The sequence below is a fragment of the Chelonoidis abingdonii genome, chromosome 10 (assembly GCF_003597395.2).
Source record: "Chelonoidis abingdonii isolate Lonesome George chromosome 10, CheloAbing_2.0, whole genome shotgun sequence".
NCBI classification, from domain to species: Eukaryota; Metazoa; Chordata; order Testudines; family Testudinidae; genus Chelonoidis; species Chelonoidis abingdonii.
Genome location: NC_133778.1, coordinates 38,618,755 through 38,633,559, shown reverse-complemented (window position 1 = coordinate 38,633,559; position 14,805 = coordinate 38,618,755). Strand labels below are relative to the sequence as shown.

Below are 14,805 nucleotides of genomic sequence, written 5' to 3'. Positions count from 1 at the left end.
CCCGGCCTGTCCACGGCAACTACTGCCCCCTGCTCCGCTTCCAAGCCTAACGCATGCGGCTGTGAGGGGCACGGCGCAGCGGCGGGCACTGCCGGGCGGGCACTCGGCCAGCTGGGCACCGACTCGTACGCCTAGGCACTGCGCGGCCGAAGCGCCCCACCCAAGACCGGGCCGCGCCCTTGCCTCTGCCCGGGTAAACTGCCGCCAGCCGGACAGGCCCGGTCTGCCTCCGGAGACGCGCTGTTGCCCCTTGCCCGGCCCGTGGGAGGCGGCTGAACCCCTGCCCACTCCGGGGCAGCTGACAGAGCGGTGCAGAGCTGCCCGAGGCCTGCTTCGCGGCCCCTCGTTCCCGACGGACCGTTAAGGGACCGGCGCGGCGCTGACAGCACCCAGCCCCCCCGCGGCAGATGCCCCCCGGGCCGGAGTAGAGCGGGTTCACCTTGCGGAGAGGAGAGGGGTTCTGGTTACACTGTCCCCACCGGCCTCAACCACGAAGCGCGAACACCGCGGCCACGCACGCTCGCACCCCGGCAGCAGGCGGAACAGGCGGGGCCCACGCTGTCTCCCATTGGGCGGGGACGCCCAGGGAGGAAAGGTCACGCAGAAGGAGGGGGAGCCTCGTGCTCGCTCGGGCGTTGAGGGAGGGTCTAGCGGCGGTTGAGGGAGTGGGGAGTCACGCGCTGGCTCGCCTTCCCTCGGGCTGTGTGTGGTGCGCGCACTATACGACTCTCAGCCCCGCTTCCCGTCCTGGAGGCCGCTGGGCCTGTCACAAATCCAGCGGGAGCGGCTCTGCCCCGCCCACCTGCTCAGCCGAGCTATCCCAGCAATAAGGAGCTACCTCCGTATGGTGGCGGCGGCAGGCCTCAGGGAGCGATCACGCAGGAAAGGGGAAATTACTCCAAATGTACAATGGCGCAGAGATCAGGCTCCTCGGGCTCCTTGTGTTCAAAATTAGCGCTTAGTAAATTGGCTGTCGCCCCTCACCTGCAGCAACAAACTCTTGCTGCTACTTTCGTGCCAGAGTGGCCTCGCGGCTCTGCAGTGCAGGGGTGCAGAAGCGCGGGGGGGCGGGGTGTTGCCAGGTAAGACTGTAGAAACCAGGTTCTGGCTCTTCTGCACATCCCATGGGATTGTTCTTAAACAAATAGCCTTGAATCTTTGTATAATATCCCTTTCCTTCCCCAGCCCACCCCTGTCACCCAACGTTGGCAGAGTGCTGTTTGCCACACTTCTATGCTATGCAATTGAATGATATTGTTCGTATGTAATTGGTAAAATACTTTAGGATCCTTGGGGATGAAAGACACTATACATATGCTATAAAACACTGGATTATGGGTTCTATGTAAATAAATATTATTACATATTTTTACTCTTAACTCCTCATTTCTACCTGGCATGGCTGTGGTTCAATGCACACTTTCACTGGATTTGACTTCCTGTTCAGATGCCCTGGTAGAGTTGTTTTGTAGGCTTTTTTCAACTCAGAACTCCTTGGCTCAGCTTCTATTTAAGCATTTCTTACAATCACCCAAGCAGTGGGCATGATTTAAAAGTACTACAGAGAGAAGGCTGTATGAGGCTAACGCTGCTCAGAATCTATTTTATGATGCTTGCTAAGTTTCACTTATTAGGAGAAAAACACACTTTTACATGATGTGTTTATCACAGGGCATGCACTTTATCATAGCTCGTTTGTGATGAAGGATTTTGCTATGTGTTTTAATTAAATTTAAAATCTCACTTTTTAAAAATTTATCCTATACAGATCCCAACTCTTCAAGCACTCTCCACAGAAAATTCCTACTGAAGCCAATTTGTGCTCTCAGATTGTCCCAGCTTCTTGTGATCAGCCTAAACCTTAAGGGTATGTTTACACTACTGTGTAAGAACAGGGTTAGTGGCACTCAAGTCCATGGACCCAGGGCTTGAATGTACATACTGCGCATGAACCCTCAGTTTAGAATTTCAAGACTCAGGCCCAATATTCCAATGTCTACACTGTAGTATGCAGATCTGAGTCAAACCAGCATATCCCAGGCTTCCTAGTGTTCTCCCCAGCTGTGACCGCTCTGGTTTGTGATGAAGTGTGGGAAAACTGACTGCCACCCTATGCATTACAGGAAATTGTCACAGCTTACCAACACTTCTTTTTGTTGAGACATCTTTTAGATCTGCGTGCTCCCAGCAACAAGAGCCAGCCACATGAAGGAGTCACCATTTCAAGAGCTTCTCTTGCTTGTTTGCTTTCACTTCTGTTTCTGCTAACAGATAGTGCATCCATAAGAAGCTGGTGGACATTCTGACAGTGTTTTCTGAGCACCAAAGGTGCCTGGTGGAAAAGGGGGACAACACGGACATGAAAAAATTGAACTAGCTGACGCTGCTTGTGACTCTTGGTGTAGCCAGTGATGCCCTGGACCAGCACTTCTGGAGCAGGGCCACGAGCACAGACGGGGAATTCCATCACCAGGGATGACCAGCAATGAGTCCAGCACCTTCACATGAAGAAAGCTACATTTCTGGAGCTGCTGAGCTGCTTGCCCCAAACCTTCAGTGTCAGGACAGACAAATGAGGGCAGCCGTTCTGGTCCAGGAACAGATTTCTATAACTACGTGGAAACTGGCTATCCCAAACTGCTACACGACCATTGCTAACCATTCAATGTTGGAAAGTCAATCATGGGTAAAGTGGTTGCAGAGGTTTTTGAGGCAATCAGGCATGTGAGTTATCCAAAGGTAGTGGGCAGAAACAAGATCCCTGAAGTAGCTGCTAGTTTTAAGAGAATGGGATTTCCGAAATGCATAGAGGCCATATATGAAAATTATGTGGCCATAGTTCACCCTCCCCAAAAAGCAGGAGCACATAAATCACAATGGGTACCACTCTGTTATTATGCAACCCCTTGTACATGCCAACATGGGCTGCACTGGAAAGGCTTGTGATGCCAGGGTTTTCCACTGATCAGGAAGCTACATTAATGGACAGGCTGGGACACTTTTCCCCCTGGATGGCATTGTCATAAATTGAGTAACCATCCCCATTGTTATCCTGGGGGACTCCACATACCCCCTTTTGCCTTGGCTTGTGAAACTATATCCTGATCTCAGACAGCCTGGTAAAAAAAGTTTAATTACATCTCAGCAGGTTCAGAATGGTGATTGAATGTCCTTTTGGCAGACTTTAATCTGGTTGACGCTATTTACAGAAACATTTGGATTCCAGTGTCATCAAAGCTGTTCGAATTATTGTGGCTTGCTGTGCTCTACACAATCTTTGTGAAGCCAAAGGTGAGCCATTTGCTTCGGAATGAAACTGTGACAGTAAGGGATTGCTGAATCAATACACTCAACTATAAAGCACATCTGTCACAGCTGGGGCAGGACAGAGCCATCACGTCCATAGAATGGACTGGGGCAATCGCCCCGGGCCCTGCACTTTGGGGGCCCTGCACTTCGGGACGCAGGGTCCAGGGTGGCCTGGGAGGTTAGCAGGGGGCCTGGTGCCGGCAGCAGTGAGCAACTTGGCCCCAGCCTGCCCCACCGGTTCCTGGCATCGATCAGGGAAGGAAACCAAAGAGAGGTGGGGCAGGGGTTTGGGTGGAGTGGGGGTGGGAGTGGAGCAGAGATGGGAAGAGGCAGGGCGGAGATTAGGGGAAGAGTGGGGGTGGGGTCTGGGGGTTGTCCCAGGCCCTGCCCCCTTAGGGATAGCCATGGGGCACAATGTACCTGGGCAACACCAAGCAGGGATGCTCTGTTCTCTCACATTACAGACTTGCATGGGCCCGTGAAAAAAGGGATAATAGTACATTTATGAATGTTTGTGCAATGTTTATAGTAAATGACGTACTATCATTCCCCTTCCCCTCGATTTCATTATGTATTGTGAATGGGGGAATTGATTGCCATGCATTGGTCCTATTGATGACAGGATTGTTTATGAACTGGGGCTGAGGGGAATTGCCATTCATAAATAGAGTGCATGGCATGACTTCTTATGAAATGGAGAGGGGGTATGTGGTAACAACTGAACATTTATAGTATGGCTTGATGTAGAGAAATGCATTAAGAAATACTGTTTGTATACAACTTTCCAGTTGTCCCTTATCATGTGTTTACCTTTTATAATGTGTATAGAAAATAGTATGATGTGATGCAGTGACAGCAATAACGTTTCTTAATAAAATAAAAACAAACATTTATTTTTGAACATGTATTAGAAAACCACAATACTAAATCATTGCCAGGCAGACCAGCTGCAATTACAACAGCACTAAGAAACCAACACCAAAACCTTTAAACAAAAACACAGTGCATGAACAGTGCAAACAGTGAAACCATTTCCAAAAAATAAATGCCCTACTGTTGCATGTCCCTTGCCACTCCCTCATTCTGTTTTTACTTCCTTTCATGTTTAGCATATACTTGGCATCTCTTAATAGAAGCATTTACAGATGCAAGGGTCTGCACCACAGTGGAAGCGTGAAGTGGGGAGGAGACTGCCCCGGGGTGGATAACTACATGGTGCAGATTTGCCACGCCTAGCTGCTAAGTTTCAACTGCACTGTCCACTCAACCATGGAATTGTCCAAACATGGTACTGTGGAAGGGATTCAAAACCTGATGTGGGTACAACAGGAGCCTAGACCCTGGCAGCCATAAGCATAAGCAACCTATTGAACCGTTCTTTCTGCTGGAATCTGTCTTCTTCCTTCAGGTGACATTCCTGCTCTAGAAACTGTGCTGCAAACCTCTCCCCTCATGCTGAAATTCTATCCTCTTACTTTGCAGCCTGTCTGTGTCTTTCCACCTGCCATGAATCCTTCTCCCTCTGATAATGGACCTGTTTATTGGCCCTCTCTAGAATGTTAGCCATCATATCATCACATATCATCAATTAATGACAGTTCTGCATCCCAGGGACCTGCAGCCATGGGCCTGCACTGCCAATGTGGAAGGACCAGCAGAGGTTTAAGGACCTAAATGCAGATATCTAACAGTGCATTATTGTTTCAGTGCTTCAAAAATAGGTTCAACAGATCAGCAGATAAAAGTGCCTTGTGGAACCTCAAGCCCAAAAAACGATACTGAGAATATACTGAAACTCATTTTTACAGAGAGAAATGTCTCTATTCCCAAAAGCCCCTTGGACACAATTGAATTAATCCTGGGGGAAGAAAAGAGTCCAGAAACAGTGGTCAGTTAATTTACAGTTGCTTTTGGTTTAAAAATTGCAGACTGACTTGGCCTGTTGAGGTGGTGGAGAGCCAAAAATTTACTAAGCTGAGGGTCTGCTTCTGCCTCTTGTGTTTCTATTGCTGATTCCATGGTGGAACACACTTCTGGGGCTGGGAGGGCATATCATGAAGCTTCTCCAAGTAGGGACCCAGAATGTGCTGCAGCTGTTCCACTGGGAAAGCCACCTCAGACTTTGGTTTGAGCACAAGAGTCACTTCAGCGGCAGCATCCAGCTCTTGCTGGCTCTCTTCCAGTCCTATATTGGATTCAGGGGTAAGAAGGTCTCCATCCTGGCTGACCAGGCTGTTGTGAAGCACTGGTGGCTCAGTGCAGTAGCCAGCACTCAAATGAACTCATAAAAGGGGCATGATGATGGTGAGTTTCCAGAGGTTTGGTTCTGATCCATAGCTTTCAGATTGTCAGTTTTGAGCTACTTAATCTGCTCCCTGCACTGGTCACTAGTCTGGTGAATCCCCAATGCTGAAAGCTTGTTTGCTAGTACAGATGGTCATCCTGGAACTTTGCTAATACCAACCTCGCACCAGAGATTAAACAAAATCTGTTTGTGCTCCTGTGACCAGCTAGCAGTGTGCTTGGCAAAGGACTTCTTCATATTGTTGACCATCACAAATACAGAAGAAGGTTTGCTCTGCTTGCAGCTCAGTGATCAGAACAAAATGGAAGGGTTGAACACCAAAGAGCTATACTTCAAGTAGGGGGCGTTGCTTCCATATCCTGGGACTCAATTGACCGGTCTTGACCTAGAAATAACACAGGACACAATCCATGTGGGATAGTGTGGCACACTCTAAAGACCCAAGTGTGGGGGCCAGGGCCTGAGCTGCATCCATACTGCAAAACAATGGAATTTGGATGCAAGTCTCTATGGGACTTGGGCTTGAACCCACCATCCTGTGGAGCCTGGACACATCAAACAGAATTATGGGTAGATTGAAGGGAGGGTTGTGCCTGAGTCTGAAACTGAGCTTGGGCTTTCATTGCAGGGTAGACGTATCCTGTGTGTCTCCAAATGACTCCACTTATGCATCTGTGAGCTGCATTATATCTTCTTACATATTCCTCATCCCACACAAACACAGAGATGAGGTGGAACATGTAGGCCTTTGCTCATCTGCACTCTATAGCAAACTTCTACAAATATCAAAACCCCAGAGCTGGTTAGAGGCAACTTGACACATAGGAATGGAGGCTAAAGCTCTCAAGGGTGCTTGTGTCACTTTTTGAGGAAGCATCAAGAATTTTAAGTAGTCCAATAGGAGCAAAAAGAAAAAAGTTTGCTGAGTCATATGGGTTGACAAAAACTTCTGGTGGGTCACATCCAGTTCATCTTTCTCTGTCATGACACAATTGATTAATGATCTTGAAACCATCCTTAGTAATAATCTAATCAAGCACAGAGTATCTCTAATGATGGTGATATGAAGCAAGTACATTACAATACAATTACTGAATGCAAAAATATAACAAACTCACCAACTGTAAATCAACAAAGTTGCAACCAGAAAACTACATACAGCAGTTGCAGGATTACATTAAAAACAATAAGACATACACATGTCTCTGTCACTTAGGGGAAAGAAAAAAAAGTTGTATTCTTTAGCTGAAATATTTTTTAAGTTCAGTTTGCTATAGAAAAGCCAATGGTCTGCAACATGACGTATACAAATGCTTTCTCTTGCTTCAAATTTAGACATAAATATCAATGTAGAAAGTTTCTTTTCAGCCACTGAGAAAATATATATTTTTTGCACTTTTTGCTAAAGGTAATTTTACATCCATCTCAATACCAACATGCAAAGACAGGAGTGATAGGAACTGATTTTGATCTGTTATGCCTTTATCAACACAGAACAACTGCAAACTGAGAGATTAGAATGTGGCCCATAGAAAAAGACTATCAACTGTTATTTAAACAGACAGCAAAAGCTACTGTTAATCTCAAAAGATTCAATCCAAATAAGACACTTCCCCCTTCAAGTTAAGTACATTGGAGCGATTGATCTTATTGACTGCTCTCTGATCAGACAGACTTTGGGTGCTATTTTCTTAACACAGAAGGTTTGGAATGTTGGAATCCAAAAAGCTCCATGGCAGTTGGTCAGAGGAAGAAAGCTGTGAGGAAGGTGCAAGTAACAGCAGCAGGACCCATCCTGGGAAGGCAGGAACAGGCAGTAAGGGAGAGTTAATAGGAAAGTGACAGAGGTGAAATGAAGCAGAGAAATGGGATGGAGCAGGAGAAGCAGCCAGGGACAGCAGGGCTGAGGAGGCTAAACAGAGTGGCAACCCCACCTAAAAAGATAAGCATCGTCTCAGGGTTAACACTTCCTGTGCTGTGTGAGCAAAGGGCTACAACTTTCGACTACAGGTAACCAAAGCTGTGAGGTTATTCTTTTTCACTCATTCTTCTCTCTGCTAGGGCAAATCCTGCTTCCTCCTTGCACAGGTCTCTAGAAGCACATGGGGATAGGCTGCAGAGGGGACACACCCCAGTGACTCAGTAACCTTGAGCTCATGGAGCATTGCTTTATGGTGTTTTTCCACAGCAAATAATAGTTGCTTAGAATCTATAAGGTAGCTTTACATCCATAAATCCCAAAGCACTTTACAGAGGCAAAATATGTTCATCCTCATAGTACAAAGGAGGAAATTGAGGCACAGACAAGTGAGATGAGTACAAGAACTAATAGTGAAAAGTGAAAGGTCATGCATTTATGGATTAATAACAAGAATTTTTTTTATAAGCTAGGGACAGATCAGTTAGAAGTCACAGAGGAGAAGGATCTCGGAGTACTGGTTGATCACAGAATGACTATGAGTCGCCAATATGATATGGCAGTGAAAAAAGTGAATGCAGTCTTGGAATGCATTAGCTGAGGTATTTCCAGTAGAGATGAGGAGGTGTTAGTACCATTATACAAGGCACTGGTGAGACCTCATCTGGAATACTGTGTGCAGTTCAGGTCTCCCATATTTAAGAAGGATTAATTCAAATTGGAACAGGTGCAGAGAAGGGCTACTAGGATGATCTGAGGAATGGAAAACTTGTCTTATGAAAGGAGACTCAAAAATCTTGGTTTGTTTAGTCTAACCAAAAGAAGGCTGAGGGGAGATATGATTGGTTTCTATAATTATATCACAGGAATAAATACCAGGGAGGGAGAGGGATTATATAAGATCAGTACAATGTAGACACAAGAACAAATGGATATAAACTGGCCATCAGGAAGTTTAGACTAGAAATTAGATGAAGGTTTCTAACCATTAAAGGAGTGAAGTTCGGGAATAGCTTTCCAAGGGGAGCAGTGGAGGCAAAAGACAAATGTCTTCAAGACTAAGCTTGATAAGTTTATCGAGGGGATGGTATGATGGGATAGCCTAATTTTGGCAATTAATTGATCTTTTACTATTAGCGGTAAATATGCCCCATGGCCTGTGATGGGATGTTAGATGAGGTGGGATCTGAGTTACTACAGAGAATTCTTTCCTGGGTGTCTGGCTGGTGAGTCTTGCCCACATGCTCAGGGTTTAACTGATCGCCATCTCTGGGGTCGGGAAGGAATTTTCCTCCAGGGCAGATCAGCAGAGGCCCTGGGGGGTTTTTTCTTTCTTTTTTTTTTTGGTTTTTGGGTCATTTGCTGGATGATTCTCTGTGCCTTGAAGTCTTTAAACTATGATTTGAGGCCATCAATCACTCAGAGATAGGTTAGGGGGTTATTGCGGGAGTGGGTGGGTGAGATTCTCCTGCCTGCATTGTGCAGGAGGTCAGACTAGACGATCACAGTGGTTTCTTCTGATCTTAAAGTCTATGACTCTATAACAGAACAGAATAGAATCCTAACTCCCATTGTGGAGCCCTAGCCACTGGACTATGCTTAATCAGGCTAGGCCAAGGCAGGGGCATGTGTGATATGTCTTCAGAGGTCATAGACCCACCAGGAAAATAACCCCAGAGGGGGCTTGTAGAGGATTGTGCTATGTACTGAGGAATTAAGTTACATTGCAGGCAGCTATGGGGTTGCAGCCACAGCTACCGGAATAGGGAATTCTGTCATCAGTCCCTAGGAACAGTCCTCACTGTTTACGTTTAGCATGTAAACAGACTGAAGAGAGCTAACTAGTGATAAGTGTCACCCAGACTGCGAGCTCTCCTGAACTATATTAAATAAAAAAGTTGTTATATTAGCTCCATACTGAAAAAGATGTTACGTAAATATGATGACCATAAGAAGGGCAACCCCTCCCAGAGTACCCTCTACTATTAAGCCATGGCAATGACAGTCACACCTGCCTCAGTTTCCCCTCTTATGTAACCCAATAATTCCATGCAAGGCTTTTCCTGTAATCCATAAACATGATTTATTACTAGAGCATAGTTCAAATAATCCTTAATAACAGTCCCAAATATATAATTCATTTCTCATCCCAGTGCAAACAGTCCTTAAGATCACCTGACGTCTCATCCCACAGTGCACTACATATCACACACCAGCATCTTTGACCATGCTTGGACTCTGTCAGTCCTTCCCTGTCCTTTTACAAGGCCACCTTAGCCCTTCCAACTGGAATGTAACCCTATTTCTTCCCTGTAGGAACCCTCACAGCCATTCTGCTGGGAGCATCCTTCACTTCCCCTGGCCCTCTCATGGTTCCTCTGGGCCCAGCTCTCCAGTCCTGGAGATGTCAGCAGGTAAACTCTGCTGCTGCCCCTCCTGCCTTCAGCCTTCTCCAGCCCTTGGCTCTGGCTCTCCATCTTCGGGACACCAGCCAGCAAACCCATCTTGCTTCTCTCCTGCCTTCAGTGTTCTCCCAGGAACCACCTTCTTCTTCCTTCCAGCGGACTCCACTAGTCCCCTGGAGTCTGGCAGCTGTCACCTGTTCTTCCTGACTGAACCACTCTGCTCTGACTCACTGAGAGACTCCCTCTTACTGGGTCTCTCCCTGATTCTTTCAGTCTCCAAGTGCTAACCTCCTATTCTTTTCACACAAAAAAACCTGCCTCTCTCACACGCAGATTGTGCGTGACCTTCAAAGAACCTATTACTCAAATATTCCATAAAACATTTCACAGTACACATCATCTAAATGCAAGAAGTTCCCCAAGTTTTTCACCAAAAACTTTAAAACAGCCTACAAAGGACCAAGCACCTAATCCATATACAAGTGCCAACTCCATGGGTGCCCCAGGGCTCAGGACTAGGGGAAGGGATTGGGGTGCAGGAGGGGGTTCAGGGTGTAGGCTTTGGCTGGGCAGCACTTACCTCAGGTGTCTCCCGGAAGCAACTGGCATGTCCAGCTCCAAGGCGGAGGGGCCATGGTGCTCTGCGCACTGCCCAACCCCACAGATGCCACCTCTGCAGCTCCTATTGGCCGTGGTTCCCAACCAATGGGAGCTGCAGAGCTGGCACTCAGGGTGAGGGCAGTGCATGGAGCCCCCATGGCTGCCGCTGCTCCTTGGAGCTGGACATGGCAACCGCTTTTGGGAGCCGCAGGGAGCCTGCCTTAGCCCCGCTGCACTGCCGACCGGACTTTCAGCAGCCCAGTCAACAGTACTGACCGGACCTGTCATGGTTGCTTTTTGAGCAGGCATTCCAGTCGAAAACCGAATGCCTGGCTATCCTACATGCATACAGGAAGGGGAAGCTATAGAAGGGACAAAACAAGGCTTTCATAAATGTACAGATATGACCCAGCCCTTTTTTTGTGCATACTTCTGAATGTCATGACTTAAGTAATATCTTCCAGCCTCAGAAGGACTCCAGTCTGTAGTACCATCATGGGGTTTTGGTATATCGTATCACAAGTTAGAACGTCAATTAGTGGCTGAGCTGGATCAGGGAAACCTTGTACTGGAAAAAGGTGGCAAAAACAGGAAATTGTGAATGACAGAGAAACCTGAAAAGTGTGGTTTCAAAATATCTGAAATATGAAGTTAGGTATTGATATGAGGGTCTGTGTCTGACCTGATGCTCTCAGAGGAGTTCAGAAGAAAAAGCTGAACTTTTACAATCTATTAAAAACAAATTATAGATAAAGAATATTAGAAATGCCAGACCAAGCATCTAAGATTTTCAAAAGAAATACTCAGTAGCAGGCTCTGAGTTTTTCTGAACCATTAAAGATAGACTCCATCAAGTGTTGCCTGCTAAGAAAATTGAAGGACAGAGAGCAGTAAAAACTGTTCTTAAAGCATGTCCTACTTTAAATCTATAAAATAAAATTTTCAGAGTTTGAGAATCACTAGAGATGTTCTTTGCTGAGGAGTCAAGGTTAGACTATAACCGGTTTATACACCAGCTCTACCAAAACAAAAGGAATATAATGATGGACATGAAGAAACAGGTTTTAATTTTGTGACAGGAAGGCCCAGAGTGTTTAGCAACAGAGGCAGTTTTATATATATCTAGGACCCAAACTATATGTCCATATAACAAGTAATAGCAGAACTTTGAGTTATGCCTGGAAGTAAATATGGAACGAGTTCAGTCCTTAGAGCATGGATGTAATATGCTCCTTGTGACTAAAAGGACTAAGGAAGCAGACTACCATATTGTGTACCAGCTTCCAAGTTGTCTTCAGGGTAGCCTCATGCAGATTTCATTTCAATAAACTTACCTGGAGGTCACAAATAGAAGGAAAACTGTATTAAGCTCTATATCAATCATGCTTAAATACCATGTAGATCAGGGGTTCTCAAATTGGGGGTCGGGACCTCTCAGGGGGTCATGAGGTTATTACATGGGAGTTGTGAGCTGCCAGCCTCCACCCCAAACCCAGCTTTGCATCCAGCATTTATAATGGTGTTAAATATATTAAAAAGTGTCTTAATATATAAAGGGGGGGGGTCGCACTCAGAGGCTTGCTATTTGAAAGGGGTCACCAGTACAAAAGTTTGAGAACCACTGATGTAGATAATAGGTGCCCAAGAAATTCCAAAGATCACAGAGAAATTATCACAACTGTTGCATTAAACACAAATGAAAAACCCACACTAACTTGTTCTCCACGAACAACCTGAGACCCAGAGTATCCCTTGTCACAGTTACAGGGCTAGCTGCACCTCTGACCCCACTCTGGTTTCTCTGAGTACATCCCCTCAGGTGTTAGGCTTTATGACTTTATCCCTCCTGGAGTGAAATCCAGTGATTATCCCTTTCAGACTGGGTCTTGGGTTACAGTATCCTTATTCAAGCCTACCCAAGCAGGTCCAATCTCCTCTTTTGAGAGCCTGTGACCAGCAGTGAATTCAGCGGTTCTCAAACTTCTTTTGCTGGGACCCCATCTGAAAATATTTCAGGGTGTGACAACTCCCACACAAAAAGTGATGATACCCCCCCCCCATACCATACCACCGTTACTTCTGTGCTGCTGGTGGCAATGGCCCTGCCTTTAGAGCTGGGGACCCAGCCAACAGCCATAGCTCTCTGGCCATCTAGCTCTGTAGACAGCACAGAAGTAAGAGTGGTAATACTGTGACACCCCTACAATAGGCTTGCATCCCTTTTGGACTGGGACCCCCTGTTTCAGAAACAAGGAATAAAGTGACCAGACAGCCTTCTCAAACTCAAGGATTGTTTAATCTTACTAGCATGAACAAAGTGTAACATAAGAGAAAAGAGATTTAAAAGACAACAAAAGGTTTACCCCCCCCACACACACACACACACCTATCTTACCTGGAATTTTAGGCAGCCTATCTTACCCCTCTGGGGTTGTGGGTCTCAGACTGTTCACCTGAACAGTAACTTTCTAGCCTCCAGATGGAGAGTCCTTTTCAACCATGTATAGTGATTTTGATCTGTTGGTTCCTGGCACTTGCAAAATAAGCTGTGTAACTTAGCTGGAGCCTGCAAGTTAAGCTCTTCAGTTAATAGCTCAGGCTTTTCCTCTTTATCCCCCCACCTCCAAGTGTTTACCAGGATGGATCTTATCTCAGCTTATTATTTCACTTCTTGCTTGTGTTTTCAACAGCCCGCTATTAAATTAACCCAACATATTCATACAGTAAACATTCCAATAACCAGGACAAGATACAATATTTATTAATTTTATGAAAGTACAGCCCCATATCCTTCACCCCCCCACACCAAATTATTAACTTCAACTACAGAGGATGTACACTCCCTTTTAGTCATGCAGGCAGATACTTTCCTTGCTGTACTTTTTAGATGCTACCTTTAATCAACCAGCATCACTTCCCTTTTATCTTCTGCCTTCTTACTAAGCCTCAGCCAGCCTACTAACTTCCAAGCTGCCACTGTGGCCAGGCATTGAGAAAGCAGCATTCATATCTGTCTAGGAAAGGAAATCTCAGGCTCCATTCCTATACTTGTTAACACTCCTATGGGCACTGTGGACTATCATTATCATTTCTGATCTCATGCTATGTGTTATTGTGGCAATCCTATCATATGCAATAATTTTGTCTATATAGTCCCAAAGAGATTTTATGACTGGAGGCATTTTTTCCTATTGGCTAGAATCTATGATCACTCGCTCCCAGCATTGTAGGGTAATTTTTAATTTCTCATTTGAATTTGTCAAATTTTGTTTTGAAAACAGAGAGTACCTGAGTCATATCTACTTCATACGCTCCCAGAAACACTTTGCTTGTTCTATAGCAGTGTTTCCCAAATGGTGAGTTGTCAGGTGGCTCTAGATGGGTTGTAGGTGCAGTGAGGAGGGGAGATCCTGGATGTCCAATTCATGGAATTTAAGGCCAAACGGGACCACCACATCATCTAGTCTGACCTCCTGTGTCTCACACGCCACTAACACCAGCATGCTAAACCCAACAACTGACGTTGACTAGACTGGACAGAAGACTAGACCAGAGGTGGACAAACTACAGCCCGTGAGCCCCATCCAGCCCCCAGGACCCTCCTGCCTGGCCCCTGAGTTCCTGGCCCAGGAGGTCAGCCCCCAGACCCTCTGCTGTTGTTCCCCCTCCCCCACACCCTCAGCTTACTCCACTGCCAGCGCAATGCTCTGAGCAGCGGGGCTGCAAGTTCCTGGGGCAGTGCAGCTGCAGATCCTGGCCTGACCTGGTGCTCTATGCTGCATGGTGGCGTGGCTGGCTCCAGCCGGGTGGCACGGCTGTGCTGCCTGTCAGTTCTCCAGGCAGTGCAGTAAGGGGGCAGGGAGTGGGGGGGTGGATAGAGGGCAGAGGAGTTCGAGGTGGTAGTCGGGGGCAGGGGTGCGGATAGGGGTTGGGGTAGTTGGAGGGCAGGGAATAGAGGGCAAGGATCCCCAGGGGGCACTCAGAGAGGAGGAGGAGGTTGGGAGGGGTGGTAGAGGCCAGTCAGGGGCAGGAGTTCCGGGAGTGGTCAGGGGACAGGGAGAAGGGGTGGTTGGACGGGGCAGGGGTCTCCAGGGGGCAGTCAGGAATAAGGGGAGGGGTTGGATGGGGCAGCAGGGGCAGTCAGGGAGAATGGGTTGTTGGATGGGGCAGGGATTCCAGGGGAGGCAGTCAGGAATGAGATATGGGGTTGGATGGGGTGGCAGGAGGCAGTCAGGGGTGGGTGTTGGATGGGGCAGGAGTCCTGGGGG

At 46.8% G+C, this 14,805-nt stretch overlaps 1 protein-coding gene across 2 annotated transcripts in view; it reads right to left on the bottom strand.

Moving 5' to 3' along the window:
- OLA1 (Obg like ATPase 1) overlaps window positions 1–586 on the bottom strand; it is a 173,872-nt gene extending 173,286 nt beyond the window's left edge. The window contains exon 1 of one of the 2 annotated variants that reach the window (XM_032784568.2): window positions 440–586. The gene's annotated coding sequence lies outside the window, so the exon portion shown is untranslated. The remainder of the gene's footprint in view (window positions 1–439) is intronic. The other variant, XM_032784569.2, reaches the window with a different exon arrangement.
- Between the last annotated feature and the right edge of the window lie 14,219 nt (window positions 587–14,805).